The sequence below is a fragment of the Bidens hawaiensis genome, unplaced genomic scaffold (genome assembly GCF_021521415.1).
Source record: "Bidens hawaiensis isolate Kalapana, Puna unplaced genomic scaffold, B.hawaiensis_p1.1 tig00031079_1, whole genome shotgun sequence".
NCBI classification, from domain to species: domain Eukaryota; kingdom Viridiplantae; phylum Streptophyta; class Magnoliopsida; order Asterales; family Asteraceae; genus Bidens; species Bidens hawaiensis.
Genome location: NW_027495197.1, coordinates 189,433 through 207,422, shown reverse-complemented (window position 1 = coordinate 207,422; position 17,990 = coordinate 189,433).

Below are 17,990 nucleotides of genomic sequence, written 5' to 3'. Positions count from 1 at the left end.
AGCAAGGTATATACCTTGCTCGAGGTCTGAAACACTTGTATTAGATTTATCTTTCATTATGTAATGTCTAGGACGTATACATGGAATGTTAGGGTCTATATATAGACATCCTAGGGTACGACTAGAGGAAGGGTTTTTTGGCACGCATACTGACAATCTGTGCAGACGAATATCAAAAGCCGCCGTTACACAAAACCCTAGATATTCCATTCGCTGTATCATTAACGTATCATTTGATATAGTGAATCTTTGTCGTTGAAATAGTCTTTACCGATTATCATTTATTGTTTTGTGTTTGATAATTCTCCACAAGCTTTCATTCTCAATCATTGAATATCCTGATTCCGCCAGGATACTCAATCGGTCTTTGAGTCATTAAGTCGGTGTGTTCTTGTCAAACCTTTGCTAAGGTTGCACCCGACAGACGGTCCTGACAAGTGGTATCAGAGATACTTGAAGGAATTTGGAGTTCTGCTCCTCATATCTATCTCTACGGACTCTCCCGGGGTATGGCAATCGGGGTTTGTAAACTCTCGGTGGCTCGCTCGGTGACTGCTGTTTCTCGGCCTGTGTTGAACTCCCTGGGCTGCTCCTCTGATGCACCTGGGCCGGCGGAGACTCCATCTGAATCTCCTCATCCACCTGCTCCTCTCCATCGACTACAGGCACTTCGACAACTCCTCTTCTAGATCTCTGCTGGATCACGGGCTCATCTCGCACCCCTGCACCGCTCCTTGTCGTCACAGCCTTCACGAATCCTCTTGGGTTTTGCTCGGTATTACTTGGTAGCGTACCCAGCGGCCTCTCATTTAATCTACTGGAAATCTCCCCCATCTGCCGCTCGAGATTCTGAATTGACGCTGCGTGATTCCTCATGAACTGCTCGTGCTCTCGAAACTTCTCCTGCGTCTCCTTGTGTCGGGAATCCTCACGCGTCATAAGCTGCGACAACATCTGTGTTTGTTGTGCCATCATCTCCTCCAAAGTGGGCTTCTTCTCCCCACTGCTCGTTCCCTCACCGGCATCCTGAAATTAACTCTGGCGTTGCTGAAAACATGGTTGGTTGCCGCTCCTCCAGTTGGAGTTCTGATTTCCCCTCCATCCCGAATTATAAGAATTGAAAGAATTTGGATTTCGGTTTGGATTTCCTATGAAGTCTACGGCCTCCTCTTGGGAACTGACTGGGCACTGAACGGTATCATGCCCACCTCTGCAGATCTCACACAACTTGCTCTTCGCTTGCATATCCTTTACCATCTTCGCCAACGCCTGGACCTGTGCCGTCAGTGCGGTGGTGGTGTGCACCGAATGCATGCCCCGTGAGATGGAATCGACGGTCTTACCTCTTCTGGCGGGTGGTCTCTGGTACCCACTCATAGCTAACCCATTGAATAAAGCGATACACTCATCGGGGTCTTTGGTTGTTAACAAATTTCCTCCCGCCGTCGTGTCAAGCATACTCTGCGTCGCGTACGTCACTCCATTATAGAACTTTTCGACGACCGCCCAATCTTGCAAGCCATGGTTCGGGCACAATGCTAATAGATTCTTGAATCGCTCCCAGGTCTCGTAAAAGCTCTCTGTGTCCTCCATCTGGAAAGAATGTATCTAGTTACGCAAACGAGCGGCCTTAGCCGGAGGATCGTATTTTTCAAGAAATTGGGTCTGCATGGCAGCCCAAGTAGCTATAGAGCCCTGTGGGAGGGACTCGAGCCACAGACTCGCTTGATCAGCGAGTGAAAACGGAAAGAACGGCGTCTTCGAAAACGCCCGCAAGATGGAAAGTGTCGCAGATACGCACGATTCGGGTGAGATGAGAGTGCGAGTTCTCATGAAGCAACCCGTGAAACTGAGCAGAATGAGCAATGGTATTTAGAATGTTCGACGGGATCTGCCAGTTCGTAGCAACTCCAATGGCGGGTGGTGCGATGTTGGATTTCGCGCAAGCATTGGCCGGTCGGGCCCGGTCCGCAACTGTCCTCCTCGGTGGTGGAATGTCGCCCATGATCCTATCCCTATCGTCGGGGTCAACGGATGAAGAAGTGGATGAAGGTGAAACGGGACGATGTCTCTCACGAAACTCTCTCTCTGGCTCGAGAAATGCTTCAGTGTCGGTTGGTCCACGAGATCGAGTCTGTCGCATAAATACTATAATTAGAAATAAGATTATCTAAACTATTCTAACAAATAAGCAAAATAAAACAAAAATAATAATTACAAGTAGCACAAAAGATAAGTCCTAACTCAGATTGCTCTCAAAACGCCTAAAACCGTGTCCCCGGCAACGGCGCCAAAAACTTGATGTGTGTCTAATAACCCTATAATAATGACCCTCACAACTAAGCTTTAATATTAAAACGAAAATCCTAAAACCACACACAACCGACAAGTGTACCGATTGCAAGTAGTATAGACTTAGGAAGTCCGAGTATCGAACACGTGGACACGTTAGAACGCTAAAGATCACTAACCCTAGACAAGACCTACCTTATAATAATATTATATTGATTTTTGATTTCTTTTAACTTAACTGAACTAACTGGATTGACTGACAAAACTTACCAAAAATAGAAAACTTAACGGAAAACTAACTGTGTTAACTTAGGATGGAGAAAAACGTCTACCTAGGTCTGAATCAAATTGTAGGCCTAACAAGCTATGGATTGAATGACTTCAAGACACCGGTCCCTAAAGATGACGCGACTAAGGATCACTCGGGCTCACTGGATTACATCTCGGTCTCACACAACAAGCCTAAACTACTCAAAATCGCCTAAAACGACCAAACCGGGAAACAATTGCTAACGTGTTCTAATGAAGGATCACCTCTAGGTCTCACCAACACTCGACCCTAATGGTAATGAATACTACACAACCAAGGATAGATGAACAATTCAACTTAAACCAAAATAGATCAACTAGTCGCTCAAACACCTAAATCTGACAAGAAACGAACTCGCTCTCGCGCAATCCTTATTCTAGCATGCAAAGGCAATGAGACAACCCAAACTTCCTATCACCTCTCGGTCTCAAGAAAGGTGTTTAACCGCTGTACTTAATCCAATTAATCATGCAACAAAACCCTACTGTGGTACCTACCGCAAACAAACCCTAAACACCAAGTCTAGAATCAAACAATGCACCGACCAATCAATACAAAACTAATCAACCGACACACGGGGTTTATGCAATGAATCACCAAAATTTCCAGCCCTTAATCACAACCTATTTTATGTCTAAATCAAACTTTACAATAACAACTAAGGTCTATTAATCAAACAATCCATGAAACCTATCAAACACTAACAAGAATCGTCATTCCTAGGTAGAACTAACAAGTTTAGCCGAGAATCATTTTTGGACAGCAGCATACAATTAATAAACAAATCGTTAATCTCATACCAAACATCTTAACAATCATCCAATGATCAACAATAATCAATAACAATTCAATCTCTCAATCAATTGCAAAACAAATCAACAATTAAACACGAAAATCAAAGTGTATGAACAATGAAAAAGATGTAAGGATATGGATGTTTCCGGGGCTGTTCTTGCTGTCAAAAACGATGCTTGGTTCTTGTGTCTTCTTCCTTCCCTAGCCGCCACAACCTTCAAACCCTAGCCGAAAAAACTTTTTTTTCTTTTTTCTCCCCTGCTGCTGCTGTCCAGCAGCTCTAGGGTTTTTAAATTCTTTATATTCAAATATTATAATAGTATTTGGGCCTCCATGATGCATACGGGTCGGGCCTTGAGCTTTGTCTTGAACTTGTATGCGTAAAAGGCTCATAGAATGCTCGGAAAGTCCCGGTTTTTACCTTTCTTTTACCCAAAACCTACAAGATTAATAAATGTACGTAAAACCTATCTAAAACGAGTTAAAACATATAAAATATAATATAATACGTAGATAAAACGTGCGGACCGCCTCTGGAGTGGTAAAGCTGCTTCAAAACCCGAGAGGATTCGTGAAGGCTGTGACGACAAGGAGCGGTGCAGGGGTGCGAGATGAGCCCGTGATCCAGCAGAGATCTAGAAGAGGAGTTGTCGAAGTGCCTGTAGTCGATGGAGAGGAGCAGGTGGATGAGGAGATTCAGATGGAGTCTCCGCCGGCCCAGGTGCATCAGAGGAGCAGCCCAGGGAGTTCAGCACAGGCCGAGAAACAGCAGTCACCGAGCGAGCCACCGAGAGTTTACAAACCCCGATTGCCATACCCCGGGAGAGTCCGTAGAGATAGAGATAAGGTTGCACCCGACAGACGGTGCGGACCAACACATCATGGATTCTTGAGGATAGTTTTGAAATTCCAGATGTGGTTAGTGGCTATGATATGAAAAGCTACAAAGAAATGTATGAGAGATACTTGAAGGGAATAAAAAGTCCATCTGAAGAGAACAACTATCAGTCTGTGTTGGACCAAAGACTCAAAGAAAATTTAAAGCTTAAAGAAGATGATAGAATCATGAAAACAACAGACAAGAACAGAAGATCTCCAAATGAAGAAAAGGCTAAGAAGAGATCAGGTGTTCTTAATGGTGATGAGAAGTTTCTGTTAAAACAAGGATTTGAACCAAGAGGATTTCAGTGGAAAGTAAAGAAGGAAGTAGAAGGTGGGAAGGATAAGGTGATGGAGGAAGTTGATGGAAGCTTTACAGTGTCTGCAGTGCACATTGGATCAGAATTAGACACTAATGATGAGTGTGAAGTTGTGTATGAAGATCCACCACCAGTTCCAATTCCATTTTCTGATACATCCTCCACTTTCTCTAAATTACAAACTGATGGAGTTTGTAACTCAGAATCAAACTGATTTCTTCTGTGTGTGTGCAGGATCAGTCCATGAGCAAAAATGATTTATGGTATATGGACAGTGGATGTTCAAGGCACATGACATGTGACAAGTCTGCATTAATAGATTATGTGAAGAAGTATGAGGGACCAGTTGCATTTGGGAGTGATGAAAATGGAGGAAAAATTGTTGGCAAGGGAACACTCACGAATGGCAAAGTATCCTTTGAGAATGTTCTACATGTTGAAGAACTACAGTACAATCTGCTGAGCATTTCTTAAGTTTGTGACAAAGGATATAAGGTTGCCTTTAATGATGAACATTGCCTGATTTTGAAGCCAGAGTTTGTGATACCAACAGAAATGATTATGATGATGGCTCCAAGAAATGGCAATCTCTATGAACTGAGAATGAATACTGCAACTTCAAGAGGTGGTTCATGCTTTGTATCAAAGGCAACTGAGAATGAATCTATTTTATGGCATAGGAAGATGTGTCATGTAAATTTGAAGAACATGAACAAGCTAGTGAAAGGTGAACATGTTGTTGGTCTTCCCACAAGAGAGTTCAAGCTGGAAGACAAATGCACACCTTGCCTTAAAGGAAAACAACACAAATCCTCACACAAGAGCAAACTGCTGAACACAATTGATGAGGTTTTGGAAATACTTCACATGGACTTGTTTGGTCCAGTGAGTGTTACAAGTGTTGGAAAGAAGAGATACGGCCTAGTAATAACTGATGATTTTTCAAGGTTTACATGGGTCTTTTTCATGGGAAGCAAGGATGAGACTCCAGAGTTACTCAAGGCTTATGTTTTGAAGATGGAAAATCAACTTGAGAAGAGAGTGAAAGTGATTAGAAGTGATAATGGGTTAGAATTCAAGAATGAGACTATGAGTGAATTCTGCACTTCTAAGGGTATTTTCCAGCAGTATAGTGCTCCTAGAACCCCTGAACAAAATGGTGTTGCAGAAAGGAAAAATAGGACTTTAATTGAAGCTGCAAGGACCATGATTGCTGATGCCAACCTGCCTGTTACTTTCTGGGCAGAAGCAATAAACACTGCATGTTATGTGCAGAACAGGGTTCTACTCAACAAGGCTCAAAACAAGACACCATATGAAATTCTTTACAAGAGAAAACCTTATGTGAAGTTCTTGAAGCCTTTTGGATGCAAATGCTCACTCTTGAACACAAAGGATTACTTGAATAAATTCCAGTCCAAATCACTGGAATGTTTCTTTGTGGGCTACTCATCTCACTCAAAAGCTTATAGAGTCTATGTGAAAGAGCACATGGTGGTGATTGAATCGTCTGACATTATCTTTAATGAAAACCAGTTCAACAATACTGATGGTCCTAAATGGTTATTTGATCTTGAGAAAATGATCAAATCATTTAAAATCTACAGTGAAGACATGGATGATAGTATGTACAGACCCAGCTTTGAAGAAAAAGGAAAAGCAAAGCAAGTTGATCTGGATAAACTATGGACCTCAGTTGCGTCTGAAGCAAATGGATTTACCTTTGGAGGTACTATCCAAGGAGAAGATGATCTAGAAAGAGTTGGATAAGAGGCTGAAGTTGAAATCTCAAATGAAGGTCCAAGTGTTATTGAAAGTGAACCCATCCAAAGTCAACAACCTTCTCAAACAGAAGAAATGTGTCAGTTACAATCCCTGTTTGACTCATTGCAGCTAGGAGGAAATGAGGCATCTATATCAGAACTCAATCTTGTTCAAACTTCTACTGAGACTCAAGTCACATCTGAAGATGAATCTGTTGAGTTAAATTTGTCAAATCTAGAAGCAGAAGTGTGTGTACCTCCAGTTGTACAAAGTACCTCAAATGAAAGAAATCATCCTGCAGAGAACATTATTGGAGATCTACATGAAAGAGTTACCAGAAGTGCATCTGAAAAAGAAAATATCTGCCTGTATGCCTGTTTCCTATCCCAAGTTGAACCAAAGAACATCAATCAAGCTTTGAAGGACAATAGCTGGGTGGAAGCTATGCAGGAGGAATTAGCTCAGTTCAGAGACTTACATGTGTGGGACTTGGTGGACAAGCCCAGAGGAAGGTATGCAATTGGTACAAAATGGGTCTTCAGAAACAAGAAGGATGAAAGGGGGATAGTGATAAAGAACAAAGCTAGATTGGTAGCTCTAGGATGTTTACAAGAACAAGGAGTAGATTTTGAAGAGGTATTTGCTCCTGTTGCAAGACTAGAGGCTATTAGGATTTTTCTGGCATATGCAACATCAATGAACGTTAAAGTCTATCAGCTTGATGTAAAATCTGCATTTCTGAATGGAAAGATAGATGAAGAAGTGTATGTCACTCAACCTCCTGGATTTGAAGATCCAATTCATCCAAACAAAGTCTACAAGCTTAGCAAGGCATTGTATGGATTACATCAGGCACCAAGAGCCTGGTATGATGAGCTGTCTAACCATCTGTTAGAACATGGTTTCTGTAGAGGAGCCATAGACAAGACTTTGTTTTACAAAAGGTGAGGAAAGGATCTGCTGCTGCTGCAAGTATATGTGGATGATATCATTTTTGGGTCAACAAATGAATATAAGTGCAAAGAATTTGAGCAAGTGATGAAGTCCAAATACCAAATGAGTTCAATGGGAGAAATGAATTTCTTCCTTGGATTGCAAGTGCAACAGAAGCCAGATGGAATTTTCATTAATCAATCAAAATATGTTCAAGAGATTCTCACCAAGTTCAAGTGTCAAGACTTCAAGACAGTGTCAACACCAATGGACACACATGAGTAAATGGTACCTGATGAAAAGGGGGAGCCAGTTGATCAGCATGATTATAGGGCCAAGATAGGATCATTGATGTATCTTACAGCATCTAGGCCGAATATTATGTTTGCTGTGTGTGTTTGTGCAAGGTTTCAAGCTAATCCAAAGGTGTCACATATGCTAGCAATGAAAAGAATATTCAGATACTTGAGAGGAAAACCAGACCTGGGAATTTGGTATCCAAAGAACTCTTCCTTTGATTTGATGGCTTACACTGATAGTGATTATGATGGATGCAACATGAGTCGAAAATCAACCTCAGGAGGATGTCAGTTTCTTGGAAACAGATTGGTGTCATGGCAATGCAAGAAGCAAACCACTGTGTTAATCTCTACGGCTGAAGCGGAGTACATTGCTGCATCTGCCTACTGTGCACAGGTTCTGTGGATTCAAAACCAACTGCTGGATTATGGTCTGAATTTCTTACTCACACCTATTTTAATTGATAATACGGCTGCTATGTTTATTGTTAAGAATCCAGTTCAACATTCTAAAACTAGCCGCCACAAGATCCAGGAAGAATATGTGAGAGAAAAAGAGTTAAGAATGAGAATGGAGAAGGATAGAGAGGAAACAAGGAAGAAAGAAGAGGAAGTCAAAAGATGGTATGAAGATCCTCAAAGGATACAGACATTGAAAGAGATAGTGATGGGGAAAGGGATAACCGAAGACAATTTTAAAACATGCCTCACGAGCAATTGATTGATACATACATTAGAGAGCAGAAATTGTATCTGGAAACCCAAAGAAGACTGCAAGAAGCTAAGCAGAGAGCAGAAGAAGAAGTGTTGGGTCGTATTTTTGATAAGGAAGATTGGAATCTTCTCAACCTCCTCAGAAAACGGCTAAGTATGGAATTCGAGCAAGCCCAGACGATCGAGCATGGTTTTTACTACTTCGAGCAAGGTTCTGAACCCTTAAATGGTTGATTCTCACTAAGTGTTGAAGGCTTCGAGCAAGCTACACTTCAACGAGCAAGGGTATTCTTCTATCGAGCATGGATTGCCAATCGAGCAAACAGCTTGATCATACAAGTTCCAGCCAAGTGTTACAAGCACAGGATGATCGAGCACATGGGGACAAGCATGGATGCAATAAGAGGATGTCACGTGAATCAAAGCAAAGACTTCGAGCACAGTTCAGTTACCGAGCAAGATTTACATCCGAGCATGATAAAGATTGCTGAATAAGAAAAGCTGAAGACATCAAGAAGAATGAGCTTGCTCGATGGACTTATTCGAGCAAAGTTTGAACAAGTCAAGAGGAATGAAGCTTACTCGAAGAGAATATGTATTCTCCGAAAGAGAATATATTCTAAGTAAAGTATGCTCGAGGACACTCTCCGAGCACACCTTGTATAGGAAGCTTGCTCGAGCAAGGTATATACCTTGCTCGAGGTCTGAAACACTTGTATTAGATTTATCTTTCATTATGTAATGTCTAGGACGTATACATGGAATGTTAGGGTCTATATATAGACATCCTAGGGTACGACTAGAGGAAGGGTTTTTTGGCACGCATACTGACAATCTGTGCAGACGAATATCAAAAGCCACCGTCACACAAAACCCTAGACATTCCATTCACTTTATCATTGACGTATCATTTAATATAGTGAATCTTTGTCGTTGAAATAGTCTTTACCGATTATCATTTATTGTTTTGTGTTTGATAATTCTTCACAAGCTTTCATTCTCAATCATTGAATATCCTGATTCCGCCGGGATACTTAATCGGTCTTTGAGTAATTAAGTCGGTGTTTTCTTGTCAAACCTTTGCTAAGGTTGCACCCGACAGACGGTCCTGACAAGAAGTCTGAGCTGAAATGATGAGTGCTCTTCATAAAAGAGGGGCAAAAATGTCAAGGTTAATAGTACAAACAGATGAGACAATCAGAAAATGGTATGAAGAGACTGGGCTGCATCAGATAAAGACAAACACTCAAGGAAGCTCAAGCCGAACCCCAAGGTTTGAGATTCTGAGGCCTGAGCAACCAAGAAATTTAAATCTACCCACACATCTCTTCTATGATAAAAGATCAAAGACCTTGAGGGTCGTTACTGAAGACAAGGAAGAAACTCTTATCATCTTTAGAGATGATCTGAGAAAATTTTCAAAAGAGCAGCTAAAGAAAATGGCCGAAATGGACCTGCATGATAATCAAGACAGAAGACAATTGGTCGGGCAACAAAGAAGTGAACTCTCCAAATTTCTTAAAGAACAAGCAGAAAAGGGCTTCCCATTTCTAAACCAAAGAAGGACAGAGATACGGAGTCAAGCAGAGAAGGACAAAAGGAACAAGAGAATCAATGAAGTACACACTCTGGAACTCTCTCTGTTTGAGAATAAGAAAGAAAGTCCCAAGCAAGCAGCTCACACTGCAAAAGGAAGACTTTGAAGGAGTGCTTGGCTATGAGGGAAGAGATGAGAGAACCAAATTCGGTTGTGCAACACAATGGAAGGATCACCTACATCAGCTACAACCGGCATAATGACTCTATCTCCTTAAGAAAGGTATCGGGGATAACCATAGCTGTAATCAGGCATGATGGAGATCTTCAATTTATGCATCCTCAAGGTCTCCAAGACTTGATTGATGCAGAAATTCCAATTGACTCCTCTGACGCTGTGGAGCTTGATATGATTAAACAAAAGGCAGCCCTTGTCAAACAAATGAAAGAAAAATCTGACACAAGTAGCAAGAGGAGGAGATAGCAGAATGGAGCTTAATGATGATTAATTTTATTTCTGTTTACCTTTGTAATTTTGTTTTATTGTGTATTTGATGTAAAAATTTTAATGTTTAATGCCCAAGAGGCAGAATTCCTATTTATGTAAAGAAATGACATGTTCTTGAATGATATATTTTTGATGTCTGATACATGAGTAACTCTATTCAGGTATGTTTTGGTGTATCTGAGCTTGTTCCAATCTAGAGGGAGATTGTTGGGTCGGATTTTTGATAAGGAAGATTGGAATCTTCTCAACCTCCTCAGAAAACGGCTAAGTATGGACTTTGAGCAAGCTTAGACGATCGAGCATGGATTTACTACTTCGAGCAAGGTCTTCAGAACCTCAAATGGTTGATTCTTCTAAGTGTTAAGGCTTCGAGCAAGCTACACTTGAACGAGCAAGAGTATTCTTCTATCGAGCACGGACTCTCAATCGAGCAAACAACTTGATCATACAAGTTTTAACCAAGTGTTACGAGCACAGGATGATCAAGCACATGGGTACAAGCATGGATGCAATAAGAAGATTTCACGTGATCAAAGTAAGGACTTCGAGCACAGTTCAGTTCCCCGAGCAAGATTTACATCCGAGCATGCTAAAGATTGCTGAATAAGTCTAAGGACAAGACTGAAGACATCAAGAAGAATGAGCTTGCTCGATGGCCTAGTTCGAACAAAGCATGGATTAGTCAAGAGGAATGAAGCTTTATGGAGGAGAATATCTCGAGGACAATCATCGAGCATACCTAGCGTAGTGAGTCTGCTCGAGCAAGATTGTTATCTTGCTCGAGGACTCAGCACTAGTATTATTTTGTCTTTCATTATGTAATGATTAGGAACTTTTAGAAGGAATGTCAGGGTCTATAAATAGGTTCCCTGGTTTCCATTTAGGAGGGGATAACGACGCACGCAATACGAGAAACATTACAAAAATAATATTCTATTTGTTTCCTCGTACAGCCGCCGCCGCCGTCATGCACGAAACCCTAGACATTCCTTTCACTGTTGCATTAATGACTCATTTAATACAGTGAATCTTTGTCTTTGAATGTGTTATTATTGACTATCTATTATTGTTTCGTGTTTGTTATTTTCACTCCATCGTTCCCACTTGTTGGATATCCTGATTCCGCAGGGATATTCAATAGGCCTTTGGGTGCAGAGTTGGTGTGTTCTTATCAACCTTTTCTAAGGTTTCACCCGACTCACGGTCCTGACATACCACTCTTTCCATTGCATAATGAGCGATTTTTTAGATGCATGTTTTAAAAAAATATACACATTATATATATATATATATATGTATATTATTTTAATAATTATGGGCCTTTCGAAAGAATAGGCATGGAATCGTCACCCTCCTCAACCTCCCTTTAGACCGGCTCTTACTAGCAGTGTCATGTTACATATAAAAGATGGCCTTGTTCTTTTATCATGTTAATCTTTATTAATTAAACACTGAGTGTTGGTGGGCCTAATGCTTTGGTGAGAAACATGGGTGGCACCCTAAGTTTTATGATTGCATGGTGTTTGGCGAATGGGGTATGCCACATGGCATGGGTGGCGCCCCTAACCATAACCACACCACTCAATCTAATAATATAACCATCAAGATATGTTCTTTTTCCCTTTATATTGATGTTAACAAGCTTAACTGTTGGCCCGATTAAATTATGTCATCATAAAGGAGCGGCGACAATATAGACTTAATGTTATGTATTTATGTCACATAATATTATTACCCGCCAAATTGTTGTAAAACCCCGAATCCCGGGAATCCTACCATTGGTGATCATACAATAAACTTACAAAATTCTCAAACTTAAAACAGTTCATTTCATTTAAAAAATTCAATTCAGAGTATAAATCAGCGGAAAATCATAATTATTAAAACCGGTCCCCAAAAACCAGGAATTATGCCCAAAACCAAGTTTTCAATGTATTTAGTAATAATTGAAAAGAACAATGTTCATTAATAAAACTCTTCTGACTAGTTATGCCTCCCATCGTCCAAGAAGCCTCGAGCACGTCCAAGCAGTAATACATCCCCCTTCTAACCTGAAACTCACACTAACATACACACAAAGTCAGCATGAGCTGAGTGAGTTCAAGTTTTAATAATTGACATTTATAATAATCATTCCAGAGTTTTAAAATAAAACGTGATACGAACATTTAGGACATCATCAACAATAAGTAGTCATACTCATATATATATACATCTATATAATTATATCCCTATAAATATCATCCAAGTAATAACATCAGGGTAGAGCACACGTACAACCCAAACACGTAACATGTCATCCAACGTATGCAAACACAAAGTAGGCATACGTAAACATCCTTAGTCGATAACGACTAATTAACATCGCAAATTATTGGCCATACAATAATACATGTATAAACATACACCCAAGCATACAATAATATCATCCCAAGGCCTACTTTATACAAGTAAGCCCATGTAAAATAATTTAAACTTTTCAAGCAAAATCGCTTAAGTGTGTATGCTAGCCCAAAACTTGAAAAGAGTAAAAAGGGGCGTCATGAACTCACCTGACACGAGGAACAAATTTACCACGAGCTAGAGAAACCCTAAGTATCCCCACAACTCAAACGCCTGCCAGTTTACATACAATCGTTACTAACGACACCGAAAGGACTCGTTTATCCTACGAGATGTTCTAACGTGGTTCGAGTTACCTAAAGCCCCGACCTCATCAAACTCAATCATAACAGCCCCCCGGGCCTTACATTTACTGACAAGGGACCCAAAGATACTCCCGGGAATAAAGAATTCCCAAATTACCCCCGGAAGCACTAGGTGACACCAATATGCTCGTTTAAGAGTTGTTTATGTACATCACACCCAACTCAGCCCCGTGTGGACCCAATTCGATAAATTCACAGCCAATAAGTTCACACGACGCTACACGAGTTGAATGGTCGGTAACTCGCAAGCACAACGCACTAACTATTCAATAAATGCGAATACGCGTTGTACCAATCCATTTGAGTAACCGACAGCCAATTCAGCCCCATTACTTACAAAAATAACTTTCCAACAGCCCATACCTTAAACCGAGGTCACCCTAACTGAATTGTTCATTATTACTTCAACCCTCGCGTTAAACACAACAATCTACCATTCTAGCCAACTTAAGACAATCTTTCAAACTACAACTAGTTGACCAATCAAACGAACACCAATGCGAATAATTTTGAAGTATGTTATACTAGACATACCTAGGAAGATGTTGGTGCAAAAACCTCCACCAAAACAGTCCCGGAATTGCTCAATTGGACAGCCACCCGGTTAGCCTAGAACAAGCCGTTTATCGATCAATACGCGAGATAGAATGACCAATTAAGGTGTAAAAGACTTGGGGAAACATGGGATTAACCTTCAATTGAAGTTTTATGCCCTAACTTTGGCTGCAAAAAAGAAAATCAAGACCCTAGAAGCTGCCTCTGTTCCGATCGGACTGCATAGGGGGGCTAGGGTTTTTTTGTTATATAACATAAAACAACAAGTTACACTCTAGTCCCTCATGTATGAAGTGTGAAGCAACTTGAGTGGAAAGTTAAATGAATTTAACGTACTGGAAAGATGATAAGGTCATCGAGGAATGCCGGATAACTCCCGAAAAATATACATACTTTACAAGCTTTAAATCTTTGAACCGAAAATTAACGAGCGTTACAATTGTTGAAAGTTTATGCCTGTTAACAAACCTTTAACCGTTGTAACTTTCTAAACCAATGGCTATAAATAGCCTCTACATTTGTAATTTGTTAATATCAAGTTTATTTTTGTTTATTTTTGTTTCTCTCTACATATTAACCTACTCTGTACACATTCACAAAAAACACCCAACAAAATCCATCTTTGCCCAATTTGTAAATCTAATAATTGGTATCAGATTGAAATTAAATTTATAGGATCGATAAAATCGATATGTATAGAACATTTACGAAGATATCTACTCTACAATGTTACGTGCAGAAACCATAAAACGGTGAAAAACTCAAAGATATCTCTTTAAATCTTCTCTTTATTCATTGATAGCAGTGAAGTACATCAAGATATGGCAATAAAAGAACAGGTACAAAGTGGACCAAAGTCAAATGAACACATATGCCAAATGGCCTATATATAGGCTCACTTGAACTTATACGCTGTATAAGTTATACGGCGTTTAAGTTTTTTTGTGTTCAAAAACATTATTGAGCATTCCAGATACACTTCTATCAAGACCTACAACACAAGACTTAAGCACTAGACACTATGTGTAACACCCCAGCTTAAGCGGAAATGCCCGAGTGTGGCGTACAGATTGCCCAAAACACGTGTGATGCTATAAAGTGACAATATTATCATTAATTGATTTAAACATCACATACACAAGTTTGTAATAAAGAATTACAATAAATATACAATTATACGTTTGTTTGTTTGTTTGTTTGGATAACCTAAGTCTAGTGTCTTTTCCAAGTATCATCCTCTAATGTTTGTACCTGTAGCATGTATATAAAATAAAAGGTCAACTAACAAGTAGTTGATGAGAATGACACAGTTTGGTATAAATAAATAAAAACCATACAATTCTATGAGCATGTGTAACAACGCAAGCAAGGTCCTTTCCAATTGGTAGCAACCAACGTACTCGGATAATCACAAACGCAGGCAAGGTCCTTTCTAGTTGGGGACAACCAACGTACTCAGATAATAGCACAACGCACGCAAGGTTCTTTCTAGTTGGTAACAACCAACGTACACGGATAATCTCACAACTCAAGTAAGCAAATAAACACACAAGTCTATAATATGAATTGTAGTTTGAGTAAAGAATAACCAGGTAAACTTTTGTATACGATATACATGCTACCCCCAAAATGTAAAAGCGTTAAAAGGGGGTGCGAGAAACTCACCTTTGAATATGAGAAATGTGTTAGATGATGTCTATTGCTAGGGTCTTAGATGTATTAGATATGATTGTGTATGACTAGAATTGTCAAATGTATGTTTTGTATTCGGATTTAATGTGTAAGTCCACAAGACCACATATGAAATGCGGCGCATAACATATGCGCCGTATAACTTATACGGGATTGAGGTCTTTCATGTTGCTTCCTATAAATAGAGGACTTATGCGTTATTATGTAGACTTTTGGTGAATGTTAGAGTGAGAAAGTAGAGAGAGAAAGTTGCTACAAAGTCATATCTTGTAATCTTTAAAGTTATCAATGAAGAGAATGCTTAATGTTTACTTGTGTTGTTCAATCTCAATGGATTCCGCACTTTGAGATATAAGATGTAACATCTAGAGATTCTAATTGTTGAATACGCCGCATATGTTATAAGGTGACCACTGATTTGTTGTAAAACACACGTATTTTCCGCCCATTTTATCTACGTAATATATTATATTTTATGTGTTTTTACTCGTTTTAGATAGGTTTTACATACATTTATTAATCTTGTAGGTTTTGGGTAAAAGAAAGGAAGAAACCGGGACTTTTCGAGCTTTTTACGAGCCTTTTACGCATACAAGTTCAAGACAAAGCTCAAGGCCCGACCCGTATGCATCATGGAGGCCCAAGACCATATTATATTATATTATATAAAAAAAATAAAACCCTAATCAGCAAAAAAGAGCTGCTGATCGGAATCAACAGCAGCACAACAGCATCAACAGCAGCACAACAACAGCATCAACAGCAGCACAACAGCAGCCAACAGCAGCACGACAGCAGCCAACAGCAGCACAATAGCTGCTGATCGGAATTTCCAGCAAGAAAAAAGAAAGAAAAAGCTTTTGTGTGCTAGGGTTTTGATCGTGTGACGGCTAGGGAAGGAAGAAAAAGCAAGAATCAAGCCTCGGGATCATTCACCACTGTTTTTTACAGCCGAGAGCAGCCCCGGAACACCTCATATCCTTACCTCTTTTTCATTGTTCATACACTTTTAGTTTCTTGCTTAATTGTTGAATTGTTTTGCAATTACTTGAGATATTGAATTGTTTATGATTAGGATTGATTGTTGGACGATTGTTAGGATGGTTGGTATGAGTTTATCAATGGTTTTATTAAGTGTTTGCTGCTGTCCAATTAATATGCTTGGCTAATCTTGTTAGTTCTACCTAGGAATGATGATAATTGTTAGGTTTTGATGAGTTTTATGGATTGTTTGATTAATAGACCTTAATTGTTGTTGTAAAGTTTGATTTAGACATGAAATAGGTTGTGTTTAAGGGCTGGAAAATTTGGTGATTCATTGCATAAACCCCGTGTGTTGATTGATTAGTTTTGTATTAATTGATCGGTGCATTGTTTGATTCTAGACTTTGTGTTTAGGGTTTGTTTGCGGTAGGTACCACCGTAGGGTTTTGTTGCATGATTAATTGGATTAAGTACAGCGGTTAAACACCTTTCTTGAGACCGAGAGGTGATAGGAAGTTAGGGTTGTCTCATTACCTTTGCATGCTAGAATAAGGATTGCGCGAGAGCGAGTTCGTTTCTTGTCAGGTTTAGGTGTTTGAGCGACTAGTTGGTCTATTTTAGTTTAAGTTGAATTGTTCCTCTATCCTTGGTTGTGTAGTATTCATTGCCATTAGGGTCGAGTGTTGGTGAGACCGAGAGGTGATCCTTCATTAGAACACGTTAGCAAATGTTTCCCGGTTTAGTCGTTTTAGCCGATTTTGAGTAGTTTAGGCTTGTTGAGTGAGACCGAGAGGTGATCCAGTGAGCCCGAGCGATCCTTAGTCGTGTCATCTTTAGGGACCGGTGTCTTGAAGTCATCCAATCCATTATCTTGTTAGGCCTACAATTTGATTCAGACCTAGGTAGACGTTTTCTCCATCCGAAGTCAACTCAGTTAGTTTTCCGTTAAGTTTTCTATTTTTGGTAAGTTTTGTTAGTTAGTCCAGTTAGTTCAGTTAAGTATTTAAAAATCAAAAAATCAAAAATCAATTAAATATTATTCTAAGGTAGGTCTTGTCTAGGGTTAGTGATCGTTGGCGTCTTACGTGTCCACGTGTTCGATACTCGACTTCCTAGGTCCATACTACTTGCGATCGGTACACTTGCCGGTTGTGTGTGGTTTTAGGATTTTCGTTTTAATATTAAAGCTTTGTTGTGAGGGTCATATTTATAGGGTTATTAGACACCCATCAAGTTTTTGGCGCCGTTGCCGGGGACACGGTTTTAGGCGTTTTGAGAGCAATCCGAGTTAGGACTTATCTTTGTGCTACTTGTAATTATTTTTTTGTTTTATTTTGCTTATTTGTTAGAATAGTTTAGATAATCTTATTCCTAATTATAGTTTTTATGCGACAGACTCGATCTCGTGGACCACCCGACACAAATGCATTCCCCGAGCCAGAGAGAGTTTCGTGAGAGACGTCGTCCGGTTTCACCCTCGTCTACTTCTTCATCCGTTGACCCCGACGATAGGGATAGGATCATGGGCGACATCCCACCAAGGAGGACAGTTGCGGACCGGGCCCGACCGGCCAATGCTGGCGCGAGATCCAGCATCGCACCACCCGCCATTGGAGTTGCGACGAACTGGCAGATCCCGTCGAACATTCTGAATAACATTGCTCTTTCTGCTCAGTTTCACGGGTTGCTTCATGAGAACCC